At 43.1% G+C, this 6,000-nt stretch overlaps 1 pseudogene; it reads left to right on the forward strand.

Annotated features, from left to right (window-relative positions):
- LOC111956290 (oxysterol-binding protein-related protein 1-like) overlaps positions 1–3,019 on the forward strand; it is a 44,263-nt pseudogene extending 41,244 nt beyond the window's left edge.
- Positions 3,020–6,000: the final 2,981 nt, after the last annotated feature.

Genomic DNA, 6,000 nt, shown 5'->3' on the forward strand with positions numbered 1-6,000 from the left:
CCGGCTCTGACGCTCGTCGGTTGTGGCAGGGSTTGAAAACTATTACGGACTACAAAGGGAAACCCAGCCGCGAGCTGCCCAGTGACGCGATCCTACCAGACCAGCTAAAGCTCATCACTAAGCTAAGGACCCTGGGACTAAACACCTGCCTCTGCAGCTGGATCCTGGACTTCCTGACGGGCCGCCCCCAAGTGGTAAGGGTAGGCAACAACACATCTACCACACTGATCCTCAACACTAGGACCCCTCAGGTGTGCATGCTTAGTCCCCTCCTGTACTCCCTGTTCATCCACGACTGCGTGGCCAAGCACGACTCCAACACCATCATTAAGTTTGCTGACAACACAACAATGGTAGGCCTGATCACAGACAATGATGAGACAGCCTATAGGGAGGAGGTCAGACACCTGGCAGTGTGGTGCCAGGACAACAACGTCTCATTCAATATTGAGGAAGACAACGGAGCTGATCGTGGACTATAGGAAAAGGCCCCCATTTAACATCGACAGGGCTGAAGTGGAGCGGGTTGAGAGTTTCAAGTTCCTTGGTGTCCATATCACCAACGAACTATCATGGTCCAAACACACCAAGACAGTTGTGAAAAGGGCACGACAACACCTTTTCCCCCTCAGGAGACTGATGAAAAGATGAGGCAATGGTACCCAGATCCTCAAACAGTTCTACAGCTGCACCATCGAGAGCATCCTGACCGGTTGCATCACCACCTGGTATAACAACTGCTCGGCATCTTACCGTAAGGCGCAACAGATGGTAGTGTGTACAGCCCAGTACATCACTGGGGCAAAGCTTCCTGACATCCAGGACCTATATACTAGGCGGTATCAGAGGAAGGCCCCAAAAAAATTCTAAGACTACAGTCACCCCAGTCATAGACTGTTCTCTCTCTGCTACCGCACTGCAAGCGTTACCGGAGTGCTAAGTCTAGGAACAAAAGGCTCCTTCACAGCTTTTACCCCCAAGCCATAGGACGGCTGAACAATTAATCAAATGGCCACCCGGACAATTTACATTGACCCCCAATTATTATCTATGCATAGTCACTTTACAAATTACCTCGGCTAACCTGTATCCCCGCACATTGACACGGTACCGGTACCCCCTGTATATAGCCTCATTATTGTTATGTAATTTTCTTGTTACAATTTTCTTTTACTTTAGTTTATTTAGGAAATATTTTCTTAACTCTATTTTTTGAACTGCATTGTTGGTTAAGGACTTGTAAGTAAGCGTTTCACGGTAAGGTCTACACCTGTTGTATTCGGCGCATGTGACAAATACGATTTGGTTTAAATCCCACCATCAGGAGTTGACTACTGTATATTACGAAGTTTGTTGGTGTGGGTTTGTATTTATCACAATCATCATGTAAAACACTCATGCATGTGCCTGGACACTCATGCCTGTGCCTGGACACTCATGCCTGTGCCTGGACACTCATGCCTGTGCCTGGACACTCATGCCTGACTTGGTTCCTCTTGTTGCTCCCATATAGGTGGTTCAACCAGGGCACCAACCCCCACAACAAAGCTCAGGACTGGCTCTACTCCAACAGCTACTGGGACCGGAACTACTCCCTGCTGCCTGATATATACTGACCTACAGGACACACACCACACACACATCTCTATCTGTACACACCTCGTCTTAACTCTCTCTGCAATTTTTTATATTCTGACACTGGAGCTTTGACATTTTTCTCAGAGGGTTCATCGAAGGGGGAGAAAGTTCATCCTAGTCAAGTCATGCGGTCAGGAAAAATGTGTTATGATGTAGATGATGTCAACATAGGCAAGGTCAAGGGAGAGTTCTGGCTTTAATAATTTCAAAGCCTGCTCTGGACCTGCTATAGTCCTTTGCATGGGTAAGGATGATGCTGGGAATTGAATGACCGTAAAGGCAACAACCCTTCAGCAGTCCCTAAACATATCTCCTGTCTCACTCATAGCACAATTGTGAAGCCCTCAAGAGTCTATAAGCGATGGTCATCGACCAGTGTGTATAGAATTATAATAAAACTATAGGGTGTAACCTGCCAGTCATTTTAACAATGGGAGTGTTTTGAATGGAGTGGATTGAATGGGACACACCTCTTGATGTGTCTCTAGTATCTCTCACCAAAACACTTGTGAGAATTATGTCCATTTGAATGTGTTGTGCTCAGTTCTGTTACTTACAAATGTGTGCAGTGACAGTATCAATTTAAGGAAAATAGAGCTTTCAAATAGTGTGTGAAATAGACTTGTTCCAAGTTCCTGCAGTCCCTGCTATATGCTAACAAACTAAACTGTCATTATAACACACTGTATCACAGCTGCTTGGACCTCAGCAACTATGGCTGAGGACATAAATGTCTGTACATATTATTGGATAGCGCTCTTCTATTCTTCTGAGCTGTAATACAACGTAGTACTTGAGGAATTTAGGATACTATGTATAGAGGAGAATAGCTGTACTGTACTTAGAATTATGGCTCTTGCTTCCATAACACTTGAACTTAAAGTTTGACCACTTGGCTCAATATGAATATATTTTTATGTGTGCAAAAGTTTCCTCTAAAGTAAAAATGTAAATCTGAGAGGTACATGTAACTGTTTTAACTACCCCTAACACACTGAATGCAAATACAGTACAAGCACAACGTTGACTATGCAAGCATTAGCTGCACTACACCCACAGACACACAGTAAGYCTATGTCCCAAATGGCACCCTATTTCCTACATAGCGCACTACTTTTGACCTGAGCCCTATTGGGGAAAAGGGTGCAATTTGGGACACACAGGCCACTGTTCAACTCACTCATCCACTGCATAACATTCCTCTCCTTGGTTGTGAATAGCTGCTGTTGTAACCTTGGTAAAGCGGTAGTTTAGGTTGGATTATCAGTACAGTAGACTGGCCCTGCAGTTTTAGCTAGAGGCTACTCTCACTTTGTGTTTAGCACATTACAGAATCAAGATTGTTCCTATTGTTGMTAAATAAAAGCTTCATGTTACCTTAGTTTGTGTCCTGCTTCTTATTTCCACCACCCTATCTGCATTTCCCTGTAGCATTATGTAAATTGTGGATTGAATTCCTTGCAAAATACTAACATTCCTCGGGGCACACACTGGTTGAATCAACGTTGTTTCCACGTCAGTTCATTGACCAACATGGAATAGATGTTGAATTGATGTCTGTGCCCAAGAGGATGGTTGAAGTTTGGCCTTGTTGAGCTCGTGAATTTCCTTACTTTTTCAGCTTCAGACTAGCCTAAAGTCTCACTTAAAACATGTGTTTATTTAATGAAGAGGGAGAACGTTTTAAATTATATACACACATGTTTATTGATACTAGACAACAGTCCCCTACCAATTAAATGGGGCACTAGTTGGCCACCTCCCGGATCCTTCCTGGTCCTCTTTCTCTGTGGGTTCAGAGGTGACAATGCGTATGAGAGCGGGGGAGTAAACAGTGTTTCCTTCATCACTGATGACCTGCAGGGACTGGGCCTGACCGTCCCGACCGGAACCTCCGCTAACCATCTCCATTGGAACGGAGAAGGACAGGTACCCCGGGGGGTCGTCCGCCCTGACCACAGCAGATCTCGACCTGGAAAACACTGCGGTCGGAACACTACGAGCGCTCTGGCTCAGGGACACCTGGTTGCCATCGAGGAACAGGAAGTAGTTGGGGATGCTGATCTCCAGGTTGAGCATAGTTGGATGCTGGGGTGGAGGGCGGAGGGTTGATCTCTGTGACCTGGGTGTGAAGGCCCTTCTTGGGTACATTGGGAAAGGTGGTGGCTGGGGCTGTTGTCTGGGTCGGCCACACCAGGACTGGGGGTCAGACTGCTGAGGGGAAGGGGACCTCTCTGCCAGTAACACATGTCCAGACCCAAAGTTGCGAATGAAAGCACTTCCATTGAACGGAGACTGGGAGATAGTGTTAGTGGACAGTGTGCCCTCCTCCGTCTCATTGGCCAAGTGGTACAGTGTCCAGACCTGATTGGTAAAATTCTCGAAGGCAGGCTGAACATCAGGAGTGACACGTCCTGCTCCAATAGGAACGCTATGTGAGGGCGGGCCATGATAATCTAAAATGACAATAGAATGCAACAAAGTTCAAAATGTCAAAATCCACACATACAAAGAATTCAGAAAGTATTAATACCCCTTGATTTATTCCATTTTTTTTGTGTTACAGCCTAAATTCAAAATTGATTAAATATGATTTTTTTTCTCACCCATCTACACACAATATCCCATAATAACAAAGTGAAAACATGTTTTCAGACATTTTTGCAAATGTATTGAAAAMCAAATACAGAAATATCTGTATTCACAACTCTGAGTCAATACATGTTACAATCACGTTTGGCAGCAATTACATTTGTGAGTCTTTCTGGTTAAGTCTCTAAGAGCTTTGCACACCCGGATTGTACAATATTTGCACATTTAAAAAAAATATTCTTCAAGCTCTGTGTCAAGTTGGTTGTTGATCATTGCTAGACAGTCATTTTCAAGTCTTGCCATAGATTTTCAAGATGATTTAAGTCAAAACTGTAACTAGGAACTCAGGAACTTTCAATGTCATATTGGTAAGTAACTCCAGTGTATAGTTGGCCTTGTCTTTTAGGTTACTGTCCTACTGAAAAGTGGCTTTGTCTCCCAGTGTCTGTTGGAAAGAAGAACCAAGTTTTCCTCTAGGTTAGCTCTATTCCATTTCTTATTATCCTAAAAAAACACCCTAGTCCTTGCCGATGACAAGCATACCCATAACATGATGCAGCCACCACCATGCTTGACATAAAGTTAATTTCTTAGACAATTTTTTGCAGTTTTACTTTAGTGCCTTATTGCAAACAGGATGCATGTTTTGGAATATTTGTATTCTGTACACGCTTGATTCTTTTCACTGTCATTTAGGTTAGTAATGTGGAGTAACTACAATGTTGTTGATTAATCCTCAGTTTTCTCCTATCACAGCCATTAAACTCAGTAACTGTTTCCTTCCTCTCCGGCAACGGAGTAGGGAGAACGCCTGTATGTATTGATACTCCATCCAAAGTGTAATTAATAACCACACCATGCTCAAAGTGATATTCAATGTCTGCTTTGTTTTTTTTTACCCCTCTACCTCCTTGGTCTTTGTGCTTGAATCTGTGTTTGAAATTCACTGCTCGACTGAGGGTCTTACAGATAATTGTATGTGTGGGGTACAGGGATGAGTTAGTCATTCAAAAATCATGTTAAACACTATTATTGCACACACAGTCCATGCAACTTATTATATGACTTGTTAAGCACATTTTTACCCCTGAACTTATTTAGGATTGACATAACAAAGGGGATGAATACTTATTGACTTAAGACATTTTAGCTTTTCATTTTTAATTAATTTGTTMAAATGTGTAAAAACATAATTCCACTTTGACATTATGGGGTATTGTGTGTAGGCCAGTGACAAACAATCAGAATTTAATATATTTTATAGTCAAGCTGTAACACAACAAAATGTGGAAAAAGTTGAGGGGTGTGAATACTTTGGCATTGGAGGGGAAATCCCCAAATGTCTTCAAAACAATGATTAGAAGTTTAGAATCAGAAGTTGAATTCTGAGGGGAAATATACCTGGTCCAGTCTGCACACTCTGTGACTGTGTGTTTTGAGGCCCAACCATATTGGGTAGAGAAACTCCTAGAGAAATTCCAAGTTGCAGGGTCTGCACTTCTGTAGGGTGGGCAGTCACCTCTTCATGAAGGCGGACTGAAGTTCCTGAAACTTGTGTACTGTTGTCCAATAATCCTATGAGTTTGGGAAGTGAAATCTTTAGGAACTAATTTGGTTTTCGTTGCTAATATTTCAGTAATGTATTAATCTTGATACTTGCCTGATTCAAAATATGTTTGTGTTTCTGCTGCTCTCCTTGCACTCTCCTTTCTACTGGGTATCCTGACTGTATCCTGAGCTGTTTCCATTGCTGCAGTGTGAGAGGGAGCT

This window comes from Salvelinus sp. IW2-2015, linkage group LG32 (assembly GCF_002910315.2).
Source record: "Salvelinus sp. IW2-2015 linkage group LG32, ASM291031v2, whole genome shotgun sequence".
NCBI lineage: Eukaryota > Metazoa > Chordata > Actinopteri > Salmoniformes > Salmonidae > Salvelinus > Salvelinus sp. IW2-2015.